The sequence below is a fragment of the Lissotriton vulgaris genome, chromosome 5, assembly GCF_964263255.1.
Source record: "Lissotriton vulgaris chromosome 5, aLisVul1.2, whole genome shotgun sequence".
In the NCBI taxonomy this organism is placed as follows: Eukaryota; Metazoa; Chordata; class Amphibia; order Caudata; family Salamandridae; genus Lissotriton; species Lissotriton vulgaris.
Genome location: NC_141693.1, coordinates 160990708 through 161016209, shown reverse-complemented (window position 1 = coordinate 161016209; position 25502 = coordinate 160990708).

The following is a 25502-nucleotide window of genomic DNA, read 5'->3' as shown; positions in this document are numbered from 1 at the left end:
TATTTTAACAGGCACAGCAGCGCAAAGGATACCTCATATCCTTACGCGTTTCAGCAATGTATTGCCTTGATCACAGGTGGGGATTATTTTGTGCAAGTGCATTTCTGCGCGCTTTTTAAACTTCCAAAAATCACATGACTAGCATTAAAAAATACAGTTCTCATAGTGCATATATATATTATTTTTATATAATTTTAAAGTTTAACAATTAAATAAAGATAATAGTTAATCCGTTATTTTCAAGTAAATGTATGTATATGTATACATTTTTATGTTTGTGTGTTTATATTTTTTTATTACGTTTATTTATTATATTTTGTTAAAATGTATATTAAATCTAAATTATGTTGTTAAAAATAATATTCATATTTAATATCTTTATTAAATCATTTTTTATAGATATTTTTAAATCAATGTTTTTTACATCTATATTTTTTACCTCGATATTGTTGATTCAATACTTTTTTAATTACCTGTTAAGGTATTGGAGTCAATATTTTTGCAGTCGATATTTAGAACATCAATTTTTGTTACATTGATATTCTATCTGTGAACCCAAGTACATTTAGTTAAGTGTCTAAGCAAAAGGGCCTCATGGTAATTGTAGTCATTTCAAAAACTCCTACCCTACACTTGACAATTGGCTAACTGCATGTGAGGTGAACCTTAGTGGTGAAAGGGCTGACACGTTAGTACGGACAAACTTCACTGGTGGCTCGTGTTCAGAGTGACCCTTGACCCTGATTACAGGTCAGGCCGCCACCCACACCGCATGGCTCCGCCTGTGTGCTCCTGCCTCTGAGCCAGCTGCTGCTGCCTCGGAAGTTCGCTGCCCCCCCCCCGCTGGTAACACTGTTTTGTGCCTTTTTGCTCCTGTTCTGCGCTCTAGTCTGTACTGTGCCATTCGTATTTTATTTTCTGTACTGTGCCATTTGTATTATACTTTCTCACTGTTTCTGACTCTGTTGCCCTGCGTCGCTGTAGACCACCCCTGCCCCGCCCCCTTTAGCCTTTGACTTCTCTCTGTCCCATGATTCCCACTGCTGCCGCCCTACGGCCCCGCCCCCGGGCTCCCATTCGCCACCCTGATCCCACCTCCCAGGTGCCCCTCCCTCGCACATCCTCTTATATGGCGTCCGTGCCTGGACCACACCCAGCGCAAAAAAACCCTGGACCCCGAAGACACCACGACACCCGACTACACAACGACGCCAGTACCCTCCACGCACTTAATCCAGAGCGAGAACACATGCTACCGGGCCACCCTGAAGCACACCCAAGGGCCCTTCACCTGTCGGAACTGCAGATTCACCAGTATCCGACCCGCCAAACCACCAACCAACGAACCCAACCACCTAAGGTGCATCCTCCTCAACACTCACTCAGCCTGCAAACACGCCGTCGAAATCTGGGACCTCCTCGACTCAACCGCTCCAGACGTCGCCTTCCTGACGGAGACCTGGTTGACCCCCACCTCAGCACCAGACATCGCCATAGCCATCCCGGAGGGATACAAGCCCGCAGAGACCGCATCAAGGTAACAGGAGGTGGAATTGCCATCGTCCACAAGAACACCCTCAGCGTCTCGACCAGCACTGACGACCCCCTCAGCACCGCCGAACACCTGCACTTCTAGATTCACACCGACCCCAACACCACCCTCAGAGGAACCCTCATCTACAGACCTCCAGACCGAGACCACAGTTCAGCGACTCCATCACCAACCTCATCAGCAACCACACCCTCGCCTCCACTGACTACATCCTCCTCAGGGACCTGAACTTCCACCTCGAGAACAACAACGACGTTAACTCCACCTCCCTGATCGACAACCTCGACAACCTCGGACTCAGACAGCTTGTGACAACATCCACCCAAGCTGCCGGCCACACGCTAGACCCCATCTTCTTCACAAGCCCCCACGTCTCCTTCAACCACACCACCGAACCCCACTGGACGGACCTCCACTGTGTCCACTTCACCTTCAGGAAACCCACTGCACATCGCCGCACCCAACAGATACCCAGTCGGTGCTGGGGAAAATTCACCGAAGACCAGCTAGCCACCGCCCTCGCCCAGAACCCACCAGCCGACCCCACCGAACCCGACACCGCCGCCCTCAACCTCTAACAGTGGATCAATGACTGCGCCATCACCCTCGCCCCGCTCAAGACACCCTCCAACAACCACACCAACAAGAAAGCCACCTGGTTCACTGAAGACCTCCAAGCCTCCAAGCGTGCCTGTCGGAAACTGGAGAAGAACTGGCTCCGCTAACGATCAGCAGACAACTACACGACCCTCAAGAACACCACCCACAGACACTATCAACTTATAAGAACCGCCAAGAGGACCGCATTCAAAGACCGCCTATATAACAACGCATACAACAGAAAAGAGCTCTTCAGCATAGTGAAGGAACTCTCCAACCCCAGCTCCAACACCAACGACATCCCCCCTTCGCACCTACTTCCACCACAAGATCACAGACATCCACGACAGTTTCAATGCCACGACTACCCCGTCAACCATTGAGACCCCTACCGCTACAACCACCAGCTGCCTGATCGCATGGTCCAAAATCAGCGACGATAATACCATCAAGACCATGAACTCCGTCCACTCTGGATCCTTGTCTGACCCATGCCCACACCACGTCTTCAACAAAGCCAGCACCATCATCGCACCCCATCTCTGGAAAGTCATCAACACCTCCCTCGAGACAGAAACCTTTCCCGAGAGCTGGAAGCACGCCGAGATCAACGCCTTACTCAAGAAACCCAAGGCGGACCCCAAGGACATCAAGAACTTCCGTCCTACTCCCTGCTCCCGTTCCCGGCAAAGGTCACCAAGAAAATCGTCAACAACCAACTGACCCGCTACCTCGAGGACAACAACATACTGGACCCATCCCAATCAGGCTTCCGCATCAACCACAGCACCGAAACCGCCCTCATCGCCGCCACCGACGACATCAGGACCCTGCTCGACAACGGGGAAACAACAGCCCTCATACTCCTGGACCTGTCAGCCGCCTTCGACACGGTCTGCCACCGCACACTACGAACACGTCTACACAACGCCAGGATCCAAGAGAAGGCCCTGGACTGGACCACATCCTTCCTCTCCGGCAGAACACAGAGCGTTCGACTCTCCCCCTTCAGCTCCACCGCCACCAAGATCATCTGCGGCGTACCCCGGGGCTCCTCCCTCAGCCCAACGCTGTTCAACATATACATGGAACCCGTCGTCTCTGTCGCCCGTCAGCACAACCTCAAAATCATCTCCTACGCCGATGACACCCAGCTGATCATCTCCCTCACCAAAGATCCTTCCACCGCCAAAACCAACCTCCATGAAGGAATGAAGGCCGTCGCCGAATGGATGAGGAACAGCCAACTGAAGCTGAACTCCAACAATATGGAGGTCCTCATCCTCGGCTCCAACCCATCAGCATGGGATGACTCCTGGTGGCCGACATCACTGGGAACAGCCCCGACATCCACTGACCATGCACGGAACCTGGGGGTCATCCTTGACTCCACCCTCTCCATGACTAAAAAGGTCAACGCCATATCCTCATCCTGCTTCAACACCCTACGAATGCTCTGCAGGATCTTCAAGTGAATCCCCACCGAAACGAGAAGAACAGTAACCCAGGCCCTAGTCTCCAGCAGGCTGGACTACAGAAATGTCCTCTTTGCAGGAACATCAAACAAGCTCCTGAGACGGCTGCAACGCATCCAGAACGCCTTGGCACGACTGATCCTCGACATCCCCCGCCGCAGCCACATCACCCCACCTCAGAGACCTACACTGGCTCCTTGTCAACAAGAGGATAACCTTCAAAGTCCTCATCCACGCACACAAGGCCCTCCACAACTCTTCCCAGCGTACCTCAACAAACGACTCAGCTTCTTTGCCCCTACCCGCAAGCTCCGTTCCGTCGACCTCACCCTCGCCAGAGTGCTGCGCATCCGAACAACAACTGCCGGTGGCAAATCCTTCTCCCACCTCGCCGCCAAGACCTGGAACACCCTCCCCACCAACCTACGGCAGACCCAAGATCTCATGGCCTTCAGACGTCTTCTCAAAACTTGGCTCTTCGATAGGTAGCAGCACCATCCCCCACCCCCAAGCGCCTTGAGACCCTCACGGGTATGTTGCGTGCTTAACAAATGTCCTGATTGATAGATTGCTTGATTGAGAGTTGGAGTTACAGGGCCTCATGGTAATTGTAGTAAGTCATTTAATATCTCCCCTACCCACATATGACCATTGGCTAACTGCATGTGAGGTGAAACTCAGTTGTGAAATGGCTGACACGTGAGTACGGACAAACTACACTGGTGGCTTATGCTCAGGGTTAGGGGTACAGGGCATCATGGTCGTTATAATCGTTTAAATTTTGACTGGAAAAACTGGTTTGTGTTACATAGCGTTTTGCAAAATGCAGTTGTTCTGGGCCATACTGATTGTAACTGACAATGACACATCCCTGATAACTTGGCTACTGCATATAGGAAAGGTAGATATGAAACACCATAGCAAGAGCTGAGATGCGCACAAACAGAACAATGATATTTTGTGACAGTTGGTAAGGTGTTTCATACCAGACTCCAGTCCCCCAGGAATTCCTGTCAAGCCCTCAGAATGTTGGATGACATGCACCCTCTTCTCCCAGGTTGTGAGTTCTAATGGTGGGCCGGGAGGACTACCGCCAGTCTTTTGGGCCACAAGGCGGTGCCTGGAAGACAGGTTCTTCACCTTTGCCCTCAGGTCATGCCACCTCTTCCTGATGTCCTCCCTTGTGCTCAAGGTCTACAAGTGTGTGTCTTTTAGGGTGGTAACTACAGCATTCACTTTGTTGACTATCCTGTCCCACGTTTCATTCTTCCTAGTGATAGAAGTTTGTTGGACTTGAGCTCCAAACAATTGTGGCTCTACTCTAATGCTTTCATCCACCATCACTGGCAACTGTCAGAGAAATTTGAAATTGTATTAAATAAAGTGAGTGACAGAGAAGAACATGGAAAATGGCTTTACAGCAATGAATTATATAGAAAAATGTGCAAAAAACGAGTGTAGCTTCTGTGTAATGGGATTGTGAGAAAAGGGCTGCCTTATCTGAGCAATATTGCTACTCTGACTTGCTGTGCTGCAGTGGAGAGGCAAAGAATCATGGTCTGGGATGGGGTGTGTTTTATAGTGTGATTTGTAGGTGTGTCTACTTTGGCAATGGCCATCAGCTGTGTTGGTTTTGTCTGCATACAATGTGTTGTGCTGCTATGCGGTAGCAGTAGAATGGCTGTCTCCTGCTGTTGTGAAACAACCGACAAGGGACTTGCAGTACAACGGATTACATGTAATCGGCAGGCCTTTGGTAGCACAGCCCTGACAGCGTCGGAGTCCCTATAGGCAACAATTCCGACTGCCGCAGCCCATGCGAAGGGTACTCAGTTCATCACGACCCATACGGAGAACACTCCGACAGCTGCGGTTCAGTCTGCATGCATCATAATGCAGCATGGGTAACTTTGCGACCTCGGCGGTCAGAACTGGACCACAGCTGTGGCGGTTGGACTGTCAGTCTAACCACTATCATAATCAGCCCCTATTGTGTATGTGTAAACATTTTTTCAGCAAGGTTCTTGATGCCAGCCTGTGTCAGTTTGCCTGGTATGGTCAGCTTCGATAACGATGCCTGGGATACCAGTTGGGGGCAGTTTGGGCCACATAGATACATTATAAATTGAGTTTAAAGTTAAAGTTTCATTCTTAGGGTTAAGGCTGACAGTATGTTGCAGCATATCACTTTCGGTCATTCTTTTATTTTTGGGCATAGAAGAAGTTATTTTGGAGCAATCTGTCCCATATAATTCCTTTATTTCCTTTATAGGAATGTATTTCTTCTGTACTGGATCACAAACTGAGATCGCGCACTACAGCATACCCAGGCACTAAGCCAAACATTTAAAATTACCATCATTTTTCTTAGACGAGGATAACAGCCAGGAACCTCGTGAAAATGACATTCCCAGAGAGCACAGTTCTTGTCGACTTCAGTGAGACGCCGGGCATATCTGAGAGAGCGCAATTTGAATAAAACGTATATCCGAGCCATATTTAGAAGTATATAGCATAAACGTAGGAATGAAATGTATATCGTAACGTGAAGTAGATGCTTATGGCATAAAGTTAACAGATGTAACAAAAGTAATATAGGAAATGTAACTGTATTTACTCTTGAACATACATTAGATTTAGAAGGCCTGTATGCATAATGGGCTAATATAAGAAAGGTGTAGAAATGCTTACGAAATGTAGAACGTGCAAAGTAGAATTCATGTACGTGTGTAACTTTAAATGGAGAAACGGCGTGAAATGTAACATGGAGAAATGTGCAGAGAAGCATACACGGCGATGTAACAAATGAGAATATAAAATTATACTCTATGTAATTTATATTCTATGTACAATGTATTCATTTATACGTAAAGGATTTGTTAAATACGATTGTGTATAAATGTGTGTTAAAGGTTATACTGTGTAGAAGAAGTTTTAGGAATGTTAGAAGAGTTTAGGTCATTTGTGATTTTAACCTGACTGACCAAGGGTTCGCAGGAGGGTAGTCCGCTGTATGTAATTTAGTGGGCTCACAGGAGTCGTGAATAGCCTTGCTGTGAACGTGAGAGCCAAGGAGTCTAGTTCTTGTTAGATTTAAGGTGACAATGCCGGACGAAGTTTATTGCCCAAACGTGAGAGGAGAAGCTTGGAATTTGAGTCTTGTTTTGAAATGACCATTCACAGGACCAAGAAAGGTTATATACATAGTCATAAAGATTAAAGTTCTGCTAAGGTAATAGACTTTTGATCTGAAATGTCAAATGAAGTCACCAGCAAGAAGACGAAGATGGTGTCTAAGAAGAAGGGTCAACTTAACGGACGACGCAAAGAGATGAAGCCATGAAAAAAGCTAGAAGATGACCTCACGGGGAAAGTCCGTGGTGGGCGTCGAAGGGGCGTTCCACCCACACTGTGATTGTGTATTTTAGGGACAGCACCCCGGGGAGAAGATAGCGAAGGAGAAGAGGGCGATTAGCGGAGGAACAGCGAAGGCGAAGCTAATTGCTCAGATGCGTTGAGAAAGATCAGAGCGCAAGAGAGCAGTAGGCCGAGGACCCTTAGAGAGCGGATGGGTAGGCAGCGAGGGTACTGCTTCTTAAACTTAAGTTACCTTTAGAGGCTAAGAGAGTTTGAACTTCTTTGGGAGTCAAACTGCTGACACCTTTTTAGGAAAGGAACTTGCGAAGTAGGGATGTCACTTAGTATAGAGTAGGGACAGATTTAACTTGATTATTTTCTCTTTCTTTAGATGACGCAAAGGAACCACTTCATATCGATGCTTTTTAATTTGTTGATTCTCGAGCTGACTTTAATTGTATTTGTTTGTAGACTGAGGTTCATTAGGGAATATATGTTCCTTCTAGTTCCAATATATATTTGTTGAATCTGATCCTGAGAGGATTGTATATGCAACTTTTCTTAATTCTGTATTAAATCTTTTAAACTTTATCAGTAGTAAGTGGTTCTTCAGAGTGGCGTCAGTTCATGGGGTTTATCTAACCTATGCGGGGTTTGTCTTTTACTCAATGACAGATAATAAGCGATCCAAAATTTACGAATGAGATAAGTTATTAAATTGATCATAAATTGATATTAAAATCTCATTACCCGCAGTTGGTAGCAGAGAAAGATGGTTTTCTTCTTGAGGAAGACAACCTAGGTCAGGTCTAGATTACCCCAAGGTCCCTAGTCATCGACGACCAGAAGAAGAATCCCTGCCGAAGAAGGTGCTGACGGTGTATCGAGAGAAAAGCAGCAGAGTCGGTCGAGAGTGAGTATAAGGGTCATGCGTTGTAAGATTGCGGTGTTTTATGTTGTACCTGTGTTGTAATGTCAAGCGGAGTTGAATGCCTGTAGTGTGATTGAGGGAAGGTTGTGAGCGCGCGCAACCGGATGAAATCTTAAGCTCCAGGGAAGGACTTAAGTGGTTCGGGTGTATCGAACACCCAGAGTAATTTGTCTACCATTGAAAGGGGGTCATGAGGTACCATTGATCACCCGACAGACCGATGATAGGGGGAGCGTAAGAGTGAGTGTATGAGTAACGGACGCTGGTCGTACGTTTACTGTGTGTAAGTAACCTATCAGTTAAGGCGATCGTCTGACCGTGAGAGGAAAGACGTTTCGTCAGTTAAGGTGACAATTACAGTTAGACTGTGGCCGTACAGTCAGAGAAAAGTGATCGCTTGGACGGAAGTAGTCATTTTTCAGCGTATGAATGAAAACGCATGCAAGATCGTGAGACGAGTTGCGAAAGTTAGGAGAATTGCTGCAGAGAGGACGAGTGACGTCAGCGTAGAGCCGCGCTGAGATTGGTCGGTTGGCGTAGAACCGCACTGGGATAGGCTGATTAGCGAGAGTCGCACAGTGATTAGTTGGTGGTTGTCATCAGGACGTAAACAAGGAAGAGAATTAATAAGAGAAAATCGTAGATTATCAAAAATGAAGTGTTTTAAGAGTTTAAGAGCAATCTTTAGGAGGAATAGAAGAAACTTATATGCCGGAGAAGAAGCTCCACCAGAAGGCACACCAGCTTATCATATGGCAGTAAATGTAGGCTTACACTCGATACTATGGATCTCCGAGTGGAATAAGCTAACTGAAGGGAATAAGGAATTGACGTTTCCGAGATTCGGAACGTTTAAACTAGACGTGTTGAACGAACTGAAAGCGGTAATGCTTGCAACGAGACCTCTACCGAGGCCAACACAGTTTGAAGCCCTTAGTGCATGGTTTAGAGCAGCACACGAAAAGAGCGTAAAGAGACGCCAAGAAAGAGTGAGACGATCAGTAAAAGCAGTGCAGGATGCTAAATGGGACGAGGAGGCCAAAAAGTGGAGGGTGCAAAAGATAGAAGCAGACAAACTGTACCCGATGCTAGAAGTTACGGGAGAAAAGAAACCTCTAGAGGAAGATGAGGAAAGCGAGACGTAGGAGGATCTGATAGAGAGGCTATTAACAGATAGACCACCTCCGTACAACAGCGAAACCGCAAGTCCCATACTACAGCAAGGGGACGGAGCTAGATGGGGGGAATATAAATCGATCCCAGTAACAGAGTGGGATACCAAGAAAGATGAGGAGATACCTCAATCTAGTTCCGAACAGAGAGTAGTGGGAAGATTAGTGGTCCAGAAGGTGCCAGAAACGCAACATGCAAGGTCGTACCAAATGCCAGACGCTTTACAGGTACCTGTTACCATAGGGCCTATTGTGTCAATCTACAACCCAGAAGGGGTCCAGCAGGAGGAACAGGCACGATGGGACAGGGAAAGGGCAGAGATGGAAAATAGGAATACCATGATAAATCCTCAGAGGCAGATACTAGCACCGATGAGTCGGAGTACCCCATTAGATGCCGCAACAGGTCCCTGGGTAGAACAGGGGGGTCAAAGAAGGCCAATGGACTTAAGGGGACCAAAACCGAAATCCTATAAGGAATTAAGGGAATACCTGAAAGAATGGGATACTGCCGAAGAGATTCGGAATAAAAGTCTAGAAACAGGAGCAGAGTGGAGAGACCAGGATAACAGGATCCTCTCTCATTGTGGAGCTGGCGAAAGCAGCCCGGAATGGGAGAGAGGGAGCCAGGAAAGCAGAGGAAATAATTGTCCTACTATTAGCGGCAATAGGCAAATGTGCGATGACAGGAGTGCAGGGTGTGGCGAAGTGCCTCGCGTCACCTTTAGTGAGGGGGAACGAAGGACGCAGGAGTACCGAAATACTTTCAGATGCACTCACCATACTCCGGGTGAAACGGTGCAACATTGGAATCACGGGAACATGGAGAGTCGCGAAGGGTCTCGTCATGCATCCGGTGATCGCGAGCGAAGTCATGAGAATATAGGGAGTCGCGAAACGTCTCGCCATACTTCTGGTGATCAGGAACGAGATCACGGGAGCATGGAGGGCCATGAAGGACCTTATCGTTTATTGAGCGACACCAGACAGCAAGCGAGTTACAGTGGTTTTGAACAGAACGGTGGATCCTATCTCGTATCTGGAGAAACCGAGCCGAAAAGACGGAATGTAGGGATGGGGGATGGAGCATTGTTCCACCACACCCCACGGGAAGATGGGAAGGCTTGGGATCTAGAGAGGTGGGAACAAAGAGAGGGAAGGAAAACTCCTCATAACTCACCTGTGTTTAGGCGTAGGACGCATAGTGGAGGTGAGAGGGGTATGAGCGAACCACCTAGGACTGACATACTGAGAGCTGAAATAAAAGCAAGACGGATTGATGTAATGAGTTTAAAATCAGACTTGGACGAAATAATAGACGGTACAGTGGCAATAGAGAGGCTGGAACTGTACGCACCAGATGAAATATTGTTTTTATCCAAGGATGTTACTCGGAAAGCAAGGGCAGCTCATGAAAAACTATCTGAACTAGCAGAAAAGTATATGATAGACATGTCACGAACTAAAGCTTTACAGCTCAATCATAGGCTAAATTGCACAGATCGGGATCTAGATGAGCGTAGAACGATTGGCCTAAAAGTACACATAAGGGAACTGATCATGTGTATCAGGATATGGAAAGATCTGGATAGATGGGAGGAAAAATGGTCTAAGAGGGGATCTGTCAGAAGAAGTACAATTGTGAAGTCCCAGGATACAGACCTAATGCGAATGGAAGCTTTCCCTTTGCGAGAAATCGCGAACGGAAACTACGTTCATGTACCTTGGAGTAGGGGGGATTTAGCGGCATTCACTAATTCTTTCCCGAAGCTTAGAGAGAACCCGGTAGAGTGGTACAAGCAGGTAGAGAGGTTCGTGAAGATCTCTAAGGTGCTGTGGATCGATTTGAACACATTGTTCGATATCGTAGTACCTGGAGATTTGTGGACGGCATGCAAACTTAGTATTGAATGGCCCACTTGTGAGCCTCCGAGAGATACTCAGATAAATGGTCCATCAGACAGAGTCATGGAAAAATACGAAAGAGTAATAACATGGCTAAAAGAGAAAGTGCCAGTGCAGGACATAGACTGGGTTAAGATAGATCGAACAACCCAGGAGCCTAAAGAGACAGTTCATGAGTTCTATGAGAGGTTACTGAAAGCATTTAAACAATACAGTGGGTTAGACGTAATGGATCCTAAAGACATAGGACAGTTTGTGTCGAAGTTTGTTTTAGGATTGAGACCGGACATAAGCCTGATGATACAACAGCATTTGATCTGTTGGCAGAACAAACCTTTAGATGAGATTCTGAGGTATGCAAGGTACTGTAGCGATGAAATAGATTCGAAGGCAAAGAAACTCAAGGAAAAGCTAATGCTGGTACAAATGCAAGCAGCTGGAAAGGGTGGACAGCGGCAACAGGGAACAGGAACGCAAGCAAAGAAACAGAATAATCAGAACAGAGATGAGGAGGAAAGACCGAGACCGAGAATGGATATTGCGACACTGAAAAAGACAACGAGGTGCCATCAGTGTAACGAGGTGGGACATTGGCGACGCGAGTGTCCTTACAATGTTGAGACAGGGGAATTAGAACAAGAGGAGGAAGAGGTACAGAACAACGTGGTTAAGGGAGCCATAGTCCCGAAGGGAAAGTTCATCAAAGGGGGGACTCAGACTCCTCGAGCCCCGTTTCCTCAACCACCTCGCATTACCAATGGAGGGAAAACCTATAGACAAATGCCATTGTTTGTAGGAGGAGAAGAATGCTACTACGTTGATCCTCTTACAGGGCAACGAGTAAATAGGGAGGAAGACTGTACTCTAGGAGCAGCCCTGGAAGTAGATCAGAGAGGACCATACGTAGAGGCTGAAGTGGCTGGATGTCCTACAACCTTTTTGGTAGACACGGGGGCCACTCGATCCACGTTGAGATCAGCGGTAGTCCCAGGTTTGCCAATATCGGGAGAGACGATTCAGGTGGTAGGAGTCGCAAACAAGAGGATGAGGAATCCTCTGACCGAACCAGTGTCAGTAAAGATAGGGAATTACAGTGACGAACATCAGTTTGTGATCTGTGATTCTAGCCCTGTGTGTTTGCTAGGAAGAGATCTGTTGTGTAAACTGAATTGCACAATACATTGCACACCTGAAGGAGTAGAAGTGCAGACCAATGATGAGGATGCCGATTTTAAGGTTGTAAACTCACAGGAATGCGTGGAACTATATCCTACCTTGACGGTGGAGGAGCTTCCACAGGATTTGAGGGAGAAAGTGTCAGCTGAGGTGTGGGATTTTACTGGAGAGGAAATAGGACTGATCAAAGGGGTAGAACCAGTAAAGATTTTGGTAAGACCCAATGCCGAATATCCAAGAACACCACAATACAAGTTGACACCGGAGACGATTGCAGGAATAAAGCCTGTGATCGAATTCATGATTAAACAGGGAATACTGAAGGAGATCGTGGGTAGTCCATGTAACTCCCCGATTATGGGTTTGCAGAAGCCTAGTGGAAAATACAGAATAGTGCAGGATCTACGAAAGATTAATAATATTGTTGTCTCATGTTGTCCAGTGGTACCGAATCCATCAGTGATATTATTCCAGATACCGTTCCAAGCTGAATGGTTTACCGTGATAGATTTGTGCCAGGCTTTCTTTTCGATTCCGTTAGATGAAGAGAGCCAGTATCTTTTCGCTTTTAAGCTGAAAGATCGCGTTTTAACATGGTGTCGTATCCCTCAGGGGTATACAGAAAGCCCATCGATTTTTAACCAGCTACTGAAGAAGAATCTTGAAAGTCTAGTACTGCCCAAGAATTCGGTTCTAGTCCAGTACATAGACGACCTCCTAGTTGCGTCAGAAACTGAGGAAGCTTGCAGAGTAGACACCATTACCTTGTTAAATCACTTGGCCGAGAATGGGCACAAGGTGTCTCCAAGTAAATTGCAGTATTGTATGACTGAAGTGCAATACTTGGGCCATAGGATTGAAAAGGGGAAGCGGAAGGTGTCTCCAGATAGAATAGAGGCGATCATGAAAATGAACGCACCTACAACACAAAGAGAAGTCAGGATGTTTCTAGGCATGGTCGGTTATTGTCGGCAGTGGATAGCTAACTTCTCACTGAAGGCAAAACCTTTATTACAACTGACGCACAAAGGAGTAAGTGATCCGGTACCATGGGACAAAGATTGTTTGATGGCGTTTTTACAGCTGAGGGAGGACTTATGTCGTGCCCCGGCTTTAGGAATGCCTGATTACGAAAAACCATTCTTGCTTTACTGCTGCGAAAGAGAGGGATGCGCGTTAGCAGTTTTGGCCCAGATACATGGAGATGCGCGTAGGCCAGTGGCGTATTTTTCGGCTACATTAGATCCAGTAGCCGCAGCGTTGCCCGGATGTCTCAAATCCGTAGCTGCAACGGGTGTCAGCATTGAACGTTCTGAAAGCGTGGTAATGGGACATCAGTTAGTGGTGTACGTACCGCATTCTGTAGAATTGCTAATGACCAGGACTGAGACTCAGCATCTGACAAATAGCAGGCTCACACGCTACGAGCAAGTCATACTGGCTGCCGAGAATGTGACCCTAAAAAGATGCTCCGTCTTGAATCCTGCAACTTTGATGCCACTTCCAAATGAGATTGATGATGAAATTTGTACAGACCATGACTGCCTTGATGTGACTGAACTATGCACCAAACCGAGACCTGATATTGTAGATGAGCCATTGACTGACCCCGATGAAATATTCTTTGTTGATGGTTCATGTGTAAGAGACAATATCGGTCAGCTGAGAGCAGCTTATGCAGTTTGCACAATTACGAGAGTAATAGAAGCCGCTTGCCTGGAAGGAGTACACTCCGCTCAGGTAGCTAAAATTGTTGCTTTGACCCGTGCTTGTTTAGCAGGCGACAAACTTCGAGTCACCATATACACCGATAGCCAGTATGGTTTCGGGGTAGTTCATGATTACGGGCAGTTATGGTCTCAAAGAGGTTACATGACCTCCTCGGGTTCTCCCATTAGGAATGGAGAATTCGTGAGACTCTTGTTAGAGGCATTGCAAGGCCCGACAGCCATTGCAGTTGTCAAATGTGCAGCGCATACGAAAAATGTAGATTTTGTGTCACAAGGCAACCGCTATGCGGATGAAGTAGCGCGTTACTGCGCAGAACAGGGATATTCTCACACTGATGTAAAAGTGGGGGGAATCCAAGAAAGAACTGAATTGACAATGTTGTTAGATACTGTAGATACGTGGGATGAGTTAAGGAGTGTTCAGGAAAATGCACCAGATGATGAGAAAAAGAGTTGGGAAACAGCGGGTTGTACTAGAAGTGAGATGAACTTTTGGATCTCTGCAGATGGGAGAGCAGTTTTACCAAACGAACTCGTTAGTCCAATGGCAAGGAAATTGCATGGATCAGCACACATAGGTAGAGATGCTATGGTGAGAGTATTCAGACAAACATGGTTCAATCCAAAGTTTAGGGTAGCGGCAGAAGCAGTGTGTCAGCGATGTGCGATCTGTCAGCAACTAAACATGGGAAAGAGAACACCAGTCACATTGAGTCACATTGGGAGGTCTGGGGGGCCTTTCAATAGATTGCAGCTTGACTTCATTGAAATGCCTAAATGCAATAGACTCAGATACGTTTTAGTGATTGTCTGCATATTTTCTAGATGGGTTGAAGCTTACCCTACACGTAGGTGCGATACACTTACAGTAGCAAAATTGTTACTTAGAGAGTTAATACCGAGGTTTGGGGTGCCATCCTCTTTGGAATCGGACAGAGGAACTCATTTTAACAGCGAAATAGTGAAGATGCTATGTTCAGCTTTGGGTATCGATCAGAAACTTCATTGCAGCTATCGACCAGAAGCTTCAGGGATTGTAGAGCAAATCAACAGTACAATCAAGTCCAGACTTGCCAAAGTTTGTTCATCAACATCCCTGAGTTGGCCAGACGCACTTCCAGTGGTTCTTATGAGCATACGTAGCACACCGGATAGAAAAACAGGTCTCTCTCCTCATGAAGTGCTAATGGGGAGAGCTATGAGATTGCCATCGGTTCCGACTGCAGCGCTAGTGAACATCACTGACGATTTGATCTTGGACTACTGCAAGGGACTATCTGATGCCATTAATTCTGTGTCCCTCCAGGTCCAGGCTGCAGAGGTTCCATCAGCACAAGATTTGTGCCATGACCTGAGTCCGGGGGACTGGGTTTTGGTGAAAAAACACGTTAGGAAGAACTGCTTAGACGTGCGCTGGAGAGGACCGTTTCAAGTCATACTTGTGACGAACACTGCAGTAAAGTGTGGAGGCCTGCCAAACTGGATACATGCCTCACACACCCGAAGAGTGCCAACACCTCTAGAAGAAACAGCTCCTCTCTCGGATGAGAATCCAGCGGAAAGCGGAGAAGCCACAGAGGGGGAAAGCCAAGCTGTGGAGGTGATCGAAGAGGCTGAGACTATGACGGAACAGGTCGACGAAGGTCAGGACACCAGTGGGACCGAAGTCGCCTCAGGAGAAGAGAGTAATTGGGAGATCGAATCAGATACTGAACAAGCAGAGGGTGACCAAGAGACAAGTCCAAGAACAAGGAGCAGGAGGACAAGGAGTGACGAAGCTAGTTGGCCGGAGAGAAAGAGAAGGCCAAGCTTAAAAGCACAACAAGAAAGAACTCTTGTCCCGATCGCTGAAGGGTCGGATCAAGAAGAAGAAACTACAGACTCAGGAACTGAAAGTCCAAGAAGATCGAGAAGGGTACGTGTGCCCTGCCGAAGGTACGCCACCCCAGAGTGGACTTATCTAGCAGATGTCTTGGGGACAGAAATCTGGGAGAGTGAAAGAAGTGAAGGTAATCGACCTCGATCCATTTGTGGCAGTGGAGATATGGATGTTGACGCCTGGACTCGAGACTGAGGGGTTACTGACTTTCACACTTCCCATACCCCCATACCTAAGTCGGATCAAAGATCTAGTGCTAAATCGATTACAGTTTCCGACTTTTGGTCATCAAATCCCAGAGGAAGAAGAAAAAGTCATTCGTTTTGAATTATTGGAAATTGTTGTGAAAGCTGCAGGTACGAGAATAATTGTTGATGCATAAAGACTTTTGTATATAAGCTATAAAGAAGAAGATAACCTAGCGCCGAGTGGAAAGAAGAATAAATTAGGGATTACAATTAGAGGACGGAGAAGGGTTAGGGTTGTCTGTTGCTAAAGAGAAAAGACATTGTTGCGAAAAGAGATTTTTTTTTATAGCACTTTCAAAGACTGAAAAGAAAAACTTTCCTCGCAAGGGAAGGAGTTGCGCTGTTTTGATAACATGGAGAACGGCAACCCAAACCGAAAGGCTAAATGTATAGTAGGTACACTTATAACGGTAGTAATTTTTCTCATAATTACAGTAGTGACAATATCATACATAATAGGACATGAAAGCGATAAAGAAACAGCAGATGTAAAGCCTGTAACGACTTTGAAACCTGCTCTTGTGGGAAAGAAGGAGGAGAGCAATGTCATCCGTGAAAAGACGTTACTGGCAAATGAAGCTCGTAGGTTACACATAGACGAGTCACAGGGAAACTTTAGGTCAAACGCATATGCTAAACTATTGTACGACTATATCGATGCCATGGAGGCCAAAGATTGCTATGTTTGTATGCAATTGCCGGCTTCTGTAGATGAAGGCATTAGATATCATCATCTCCCACTGACTTATGGGATAACATGTAGTTTACTGCTTAGTATATTTTATGGTAGAGAAGGATTTGAGTACTACTTTTCAAATTATGATTCGGTACTGCCTGAAGTCCCGAATTATAAGGAAATGAATAAGTGGGACTATTACAAAAAGGAAGATCGATTGACAAAATTCTTTCTTCCTTGGGATACATTAGATACTTCATATGCACGCAGAAATAATCTGACTTGCAAAGTGTCAGAAGTAGAGAAAAAGTTCATAGGACAAGTAGACGATAGATACAGAAGGCAGAAGATTCTAAAAATGTCAGGACAGTGGAAAACTGATTGGACCGAAGAAGAGAAGGCACATAAAAAGAAAGGTAGCAATGGTCCAATAGCTTTGGATAGAACGCAGAAAGGAAAGTTATGTTTAACTCGAAGCAAGACATATTATGAAAGGGTATTTGTAGGTGAAGTAAATTGCGAACATGCTTTTAGATTAGAATACTATACGAAAGATTTTATGAAAGGGATGCAAGCGATTCCTAATGTATATTTTGTATGTGGAAGAAATGCCTATGTAAAACTGCCTGACAATTGGTATGGTTCGTGTTACTTGGCAATTGTCTTCCCCAAAATATATCATGCAAAGGATTTAGCGATCATAGAAGGAAAGGCTTCGATGAGAACGAAAAGGGAAGTAGGAGATGCAGAAGTAGTTGGAGACATATTTGGAGCGATGTTTCCTATGTTAGGTTTAATACTTAACGATGTTAAGATCAGGAGACTAGCTACAGTCGTAGATAGATTATCTGCAAGTACTGCAAGGTCATTAATGCTAGTAGAAGGCGAGATGCAATCGATTAGAGCAATGGTTCTTCAGAACAGACTTGCTTTAGATGTTCTATTAGCAAAAGAAGGGGGAGTTTGTAAGGCTTTGAAGGTTCAGGAATGTTGTACTTATATTCCTGATAATTCAAAACCACTTGAGAAGGTCATAAGCAACATTACACAGATTCATCAAGAGATCGAAGATTTATCAAAAACAAATGTTTGGGAAAAAGTAGGTCATGGAGTAGGAAAGGTTGGAAGTTGGTTTGCCAACCTTGGTAAAAGCATAGTATGGTATATATTAAAACCTGTGTTAATAGTATTAATTTGTATAATAACATTATTAGGATTACTGAAACTATATAAATGGTATAGGTCGAACCAGTTACAACGATCAATGAGAGAACAAGAAAGGAGATTAGCTGCTTTACAAGATCAACAGTATAAAAGTTTGAGAGCACTCGAAACGATGAAAAGAGGGAATGTTGTAACTAGCTCTGTGTAAAAGAGTTATTCAAATTGTATTTAGTGATGACTCCTAGAAGTCATCAAAGGGGGGAACTGAGAGAGCGCAATTTGAATAAAACGTATATCCGAGCCATATTTAGAAGTATATAGCATAAACGTAGGAATGAAATGTATATCGTAACGTGAAGTAGATGCTTATGGCATAAAGTTAACAGATGTAACAAAAGTAATATAGGAAATGTAACTGTATTTACTCTTGAACATACATTAGATTTAGAAGGCCTGTATGCATAATGGGCTAATATAAGAAAGGTGTAGAAATGCTTACGAAATGTAGAACGTGCAAAGTAGAATTCATGTACGTGTGTAACTTTAAATGGAGAAACGGCGTGAAATGTAACATGGAGAAATGTGCAGAGAAGCATACACGGCGATGTAACAAATGAGAATATAAAATTATACTCTATGTAATTTATATTCTATGTACAATGTATTCATTTATACGTAAAGGATTTGTTAAATACGATTGTGTATAAATGTGTGTTAAAGGTTATACTGTGTAGAAGAAGTTTTAGGAATGTTAGAAGAGTTTAGGTCATTTGTGATTTTAACCTGACTGACCAAGGGTTCGCAGGAGGGTAGTCCGCTGTATGTAATTTAGTGGGCTCACAGGAGTCGTGAATAGCCTTGCTGTGAACGTGAGAGCCAAGGAGTCTAGTTCTTGTTAGATTTAAGGTGACAATGCCGGACGAAGTTTATTGCCCAAACGTGAGAGGAGACGCTTGGAATTTGAGTCTTGTTTTGAAATGACCATTCACAGGACCAAGAAAGGTTATATACATAGTCATAAAGATTAAAGTTCTGCTAAGGTTATAGACTTTTGATCTGAAATGTCAAATGAAGTCACCAGCAAGAAGACGAAGATGGTGTCTAAGAAGAAGGGTCAACTTAACGGACGACGCAAAGAGATGAAGCCATGAAAAAAGCTAGAAGATGACCTCACGGGGAAAGTCCGTGGTGGGCGTCGAAGGGGCGTTCCACCCACACTGTGATTGTGTATTTTAGGGACAGCACCCCGGGGAGAAGATAGCGAAGGAGAAGAGGGCGATTAGCGGAGGAACAGCGAAGGCGAAGCTAATTGCTCAGATGCGTTGAGAAAGATCAGAGCGCAAGAGAGCAGTAGGCCGAGGACCCTTAGAGAGCGGATGGGTAGGCAGCGAGGGTACTGCTTCTTAAACTTAAGTTACCTTTAGAGGCTAAGAGAGTTTGAACTTCTTTGGGAGTCAAACTGCTGACACCTTTTTAGGAAAGGAACTTGCGAAGTAGGGATGTCACTTAGTATAGAGTAGGGACAGATTTAACTTGATTATTTTCTCTTTCTTTAGATGACGCAAAGGAACCACTTCATATCGATGCTTTTTAATTTGTTGATTCTCGAGCTGACTTTAATTGTATTTGTTTGTAGACTGAGGTTCATTAGGGAATATATGTTCCTTCTAGTTCCAATATATATTTGTTGAATCTGATCCTGAGAGGATTGTATATGCAACTTTTCTTAATTCTGTATTAAATCTTTTAAACTTTATCAGTAGTAAGTGGTTCTTCAGAGTGGCGTCAGTTCATGGGGTTTATCTAACCTATGCGGGGTTTGTCTTTTACTCAATGACAGATAATAAGCGATCCAAAATTTACGAATGAGATAAGTTATTAAATTGATCATAAATTGATATTAAAATCTCATTCCCCGCATATCTATGTCATGAATATTTCATATATGACAATTAATTTGTAAGTGTATATTATTTATGGGGTTTTGCTTTGTTTGATATTAAATGCATGCAATTTGCAAGACAACAGAAGCAGTGTGTTTACTAATTTAATTATTCACGTCTGCACATGGTCCGCTAGGCACCTTTGTTTTTGACTGCATGCGCTTCTTGCCTACTGCGACTCGTCTTAAGTCAATAAGCAGGGAAAGTGCGGTACCTCTAGCATGTATAGGCTACCTATAATTTAAGCCACGCTTTTCTTGATAATGTATTGATGTAATTATGGCAGTCTTATTTAATGACTGCAGGTTATGTGCCCCTCTGGCTAAGGGTCAAACTTAGGGGCCTATTAGGATGGCGGACGTACCTGCGAACGTCCGCCACCCAAGAGGAGGAGGGACCGTCCGCAGGGGTAGCGGCAGTCCCTCCGTGCTAATTAGGATGTGATTGCCACCCTGGCGGTCACATCCTGTATTTTTAACATTGCGGCGGGTGCTGCTTGAAGCAGCACACACCGCAATGTTACAAAAATGCATGTTTACCTTTGCATGCACGAAGCTGCAGGCACCGCATGGTGCCTGCCGCTTCATGCACGCAAAGGCAGGGGGGTACCATAGGTACCCACCATGTGCAGCCCCCACCCCCCCACCGTATGCCTTTCAACGCCGGAAAGGCCGCCGTGGAAAGGCATATGACCGCAGCTATCCTAATATGGCTGGCGGTGTCTGATAGACACCGCCAGCCATGTTGGAGCTTTTCCGCCGCGGTCAGAAGGCGACCGCGGCAGAAAAGTGGCGGACGGAAAATAGATCCCCAGCCATCCTAATCTGGTGGGGGGTCTTTTTCCAGTCCGCAGCAGATAATCCGCATCCTCCGGGCGGCGGTGGCTTCCGCCGGCCCGGAGGATGCGGATTATCCGCAATCATAATCTGCCCCTTTATTAGGGAAAGTTGCAAAGTCAAGCAATTTGTTTTAATTGTTGCGAGCCAGGGTGGGATTGCGACCAAAAATCTCCCAGGCAACCTAAAAAAAGTGGCCCACATTCATGGAGTGCAATCTTTCAAAAACATTTCTTGATTAGTATCAGTGGGCTAAATTTGTGAGAAATGTGTAGTATATTAAGCATTTTAAATCTTGACGGGTGAGTAGCATTGGTGAAGACTGGAAACACTGTACTTGTAAAAACCTAAAACGTACTTTCAGTGTCAACTCCTTGCACAAGGTTGTGAGCATTTCCTGCCTCAATTAACTGTGTCTGCGGCCCTGATTATCACATACATCTGAAATATTTAATTTTCAGGGGTGGCTCACCCTTGTTTCTGCCCCTTCTTTTTTTACAATACCAGCAATGAATACAATCTATAATTTACTAGTGGTACATTAAAAAATATGCCTACCCTGGCTATTGTCTGAGTCAGTAAATCTGCCTAATGGCTGGCATAGGCACTCAGAAGCAAAGGTGATTGAAAATTGGAAGTAGGAGAGATTATCTGGAGCTATCTCCATAATGCATGGTCAATGTTTGTAAGTAAGAATTTAAAAATCAGCCATTAAAATATTTAATTTCTAAACCGTTTCAAACAGCCTTACCTTTTTTCTAGTCTTTGAGAGCAGGAAGAAGAGGGGCCTTGCTAGTGAAAACCATCATGCCACCATCCAGGAAAAACAACAGCATATCTGGACATGGATGGTTTAGAGGCATGTGAAACTGGAAGACAGTACATGGCAGCTCAGCATTGGCCATATTTGAGAAAAGGTTGATACGCAAAGCTCCGCGAAATGGTAAAAAATCTCGGAACGCGGACTTTTTGGCAATTCCGCGTACTCCGCGGAACGTGAAATTACCCAAATTCCGCAAGTGGAACGGAATTTACCACCCAGGCCTAGTGAAGATGGCAACTCAGGGGCTGGGCAGGGAGTACTATGTAAGAGTTCCAAGGAAGAAAAGCTTGGGGATGTGTCAGCTCAGTAACAAAGTACGAGCTGACAGTGCCAAAAGCAGCCTGCAGGCGAGGTGTCTTCGCAATGTGTAGTAGGCAGGTGTGGACTCCAGCCAAAAGCAGGTCACTGAGGCAGTGTGTCAGCCAGGTATGTCCATTTCCAGGTAACATGCAGTGTGTGCAGACAGGCTTCTGCTCTTTCCTACACTTTAATGCTCAGAGAAGTCTTTCCTCTAATAACAGCACTGCAGCCTGAGCAGAGTCTCATGATGAGTAGCATGGTCTGGTGATCCACTGCAGGGATCTGTGTTTGATCTCACGGTCACCGATTTAATCTACGACCAGTACACTTAGCATTTCATAGTACTGAGGTTGATAAAATGAGTACCATTGAGTTGGGTGCATTGCAGGAAATGAGGTGGGATTCAGCTGGATTGTGGATCCGGTAGCTGTTATTGAGCTGGACCTAAGATCCGGGTTGGTCCCATGGAACTATTATGACATTCAGCAGTGCTCACAGGATTTCTGCTTTCCGTTCAGAGGAGCAATCAGCAGTGGGTGAGGGAGGTTTCTTATTTTGATGTCCAGAATGGCCCATTAGAAAGCCCTCACTTAAATGGTCCGTTGACCCTGTCGAGGGCCTCCAATTATGACGCGACCCGGTGAGGCCTGGCTGGATGTGGAGCCGGGAGGAGCAGCCCAGCCCGATCTGGTGAGGTCACGTGGCGAGGGGGACGGAGTAAGCAGCGCTCTCCCATTGGCAGCCTCCCGGACACTGCGATTCTCTGCATCTTCCTGCTGTGCATCGTTGAGCGGCCTGGGCCCCCGGCCTCTTTGGTGGGCACCGCAAGAGGCCCCGCGAGTGGTTGGAGCACAGACAGTGCAGGCGCTGCTTGTCACGGGGTGGTTGGAGCGTGCCCTTTCTTCTGGTGCCCCTCTGCTTCCCGGGAGGTGGCTGGAGCAGGGGCCCCTCGTGGGGCACATGCCCGCAGTGGACCGGCAGCTGGCTCACTGGAGCAAGCGCAAGTTATCCACGTGGAGCCCCTGTGAGAGGTTTGGAGCCCGGTGAGGGGAGTGACATTGCCTGAGGCCTTGGGCTGAGGTGGTGAGTGACTGGTGCACGGCAGAGAAAAATATTGCGGTGGGATTGACCCCCAGGACCACACGCATGGTGAACTGGACGATCTGGAGTGAGGGGACAGAGCGCTGCCTGGCTAAGGGCCTGCCAGGAAGATGCGCATTGGCCCAATCCTATCACCAGTCCTGGGGGTCGGCTCCTAGGTATGCAGCCTTGCACCTCCAGGACAGGTCTGACTCTCTTGAGGAAGCAGAGCCAGGCTTGAGGCCCGGAACAGCGATGTCCTTGGGGGCACCAGGACGCTATAACAGAGGAGGGGGCAGCAGCGACGGCCATGGGAGTGACTCAATTGGACAGGGTCCCTGCTGGGGAGTGGTGCTGACCCGGTGGGGCCCATCGGGGCCCGTGCCTGCGTTAAGGGAGTAAGAGTCTGTGGGCCTTGATGGTGGTGGTCTGAGGGTGGCACCCCTGCCTATCTTGGTGGATGCTGAGTTCCGACTGGGGTGCCCCGCCCCCCTTTTTTTTGCTGTGGTCACATACTGCACCCATTGGACTGCTGTCATAGCCACACAGAAGTCCAGGAAGGATACTGCGCATCAGGACCCATCCATCAAGGACCTGCTCCAGAAACCAGGAGGGAGGAGGGCAGGTGAGGCGGGAGCCGGAGGGTGGAGACGCAGTGGACCTGTTCACTAAAGACTTTTTGGAGAAACTCTTCGGCTCCCTCCAAGAGGACTTCGCAAGCCTGCGGCAGGAGATAGCTTCCGACGTCAAGCAGCTCCGGTCAGACCTCACCGAGGTGGGGAATAGGATGAACACACTGGAACGTAATGGGGACTGCAGTGAGGAAGAACTTGCCACACAGGCCCGAGAACTCATAGACTTGTGAGAGCGTAACGAGGAGCTATACCTCACACTGGAAGATCTTGAGAACTGCTCTAACGTCCGGCTTAAAGGCGTACCACTTCAGGCGGACGGAGGCAAATTGGAGGAGTGGGTCACCTGGTTCTTCAAACACCTGGTTCCGGCGCTCAAAGACACAGAAATAGTGCTGGACTGCAGACATCGAGCTGGGCGCCCTGCCTCTGGTCCGTGCAAACCTCAGGATATCCTGACCTGTCTACATTCATACCGCCAGAAGGAGCTCATCATGGCGGCCACTCGTGACCGCACCACGGTGGAGTTCAAAGATCTTTAAGTGGGGGTCTTCCAGGATCTCTCCCCTCTTACCCTCCAATGACGCAGAGACATGCGACCAGTAACACCCTTCCTCCGCGACCAGGGGATTTGCTATGGATGGGTCCACCCATTCGTCCTCTCCTTTATCTGGCAAATCCAAACCTGTGGTGTCCGCAACCTACAGGAAGCAAGGGAAGTGTTAGGCGCGGCCCTGGCCGAGTTGGGGGACCCGAGGGAGCAGAGGGGGGTCGCCCAGAGGGGAGGCCCCCACATACCAACAGGAGACGATACCCCACGAGGGGAGCCCAGCTGCGACAGACGGAGAAGCAGCGCCAACAAGAGCGGGAGGCAGTGCTGCGACAACTGCAGAACAGGGAGGGCCCAGACGTTGGCAGCGAATGAGGGATTCCTGGGGACATTAACTCTAGGCATGCTAGCAAAAGGGTCGGTCTGACTTCACACGACCGGTCTTGGTGAGGGGAGCCCCACCCCTGGAAAGTCGATGCCAGACCGTCGGACTCATCGACCCTTGCACATTTGTGTCTGCAGTTTCCATTGGAAATTGCTTTTTGAGCTTTTCTCATATTTGTCTCTAAATATTTTCAACCTTTTCTCTTTCCTTTCTATTCTTTGTCTCTTTTGTCGGCCCCAGGTGGTTGAGCCACGGGATTGCAGTCAGGTAGGGAGCAACAGTGTCTTTGGTGGCGTGGACAGGCAAGGGGGGGGGCGGGACATGGGACACCACATGTGGGAGGAGGGCGGGATCATCATGTTCGTAGGGGCAAGGTGACATGTGGGCCCTGCATGTATTTTTCAGTGGGAACTGGGAAGCACGTTGGGGCGGATCTCGGGGTCCGCCTTAACACACGTATGCGGGGTCAATGGGAATGCTTAATCCGGACCTTACACACCACGCCTACGGGGAGGGGGTAGAGGGGTGGAGCCTGTGGGCGGGCTGCTGGGGGGAGGGTGGACTGCCCTATAGGTGCTGGTTACCCTGAGGGGGTCGGGCTTACATATGTTAGCACCATTTTATCTATACCATGCCCAGACTTAAAGTAACGGTTATGTGAGAGGCCTTAGTTCGCCTGTTAAATGGCGTGAGCTGCTTGCCCTGTTGAGAGATACTGGATATTATATTTGCCTCCTACAGGAGACTCACCTGTTGCGAGCAGACTGGAAGTGGCTCAGTACCAAATGGTTTGATAGGCAATACTTTTCCTCTGACCCAGGGAAGATGGCTGGAGTGGCAATTCTACTGGCCACACACTTCCAGGGGAAAGTTGTGGGTACCCATGCGGAAGTGGCTGGGCACCTCCTGTCCTTGTGGGTGCTGATGGGGGAGCGCACGTACACGATCGCCTCAATCTACAGCTGTAACGAACGTCAGGAACTCTTTTTGCAGGACACGATTACCTCTATTCTGGCATCTCCGGATGAGGACCTTATCATTGGGGGCAACTTTAATTTAGTCCCTGTGGTGGATCTAGACAGGTCGAC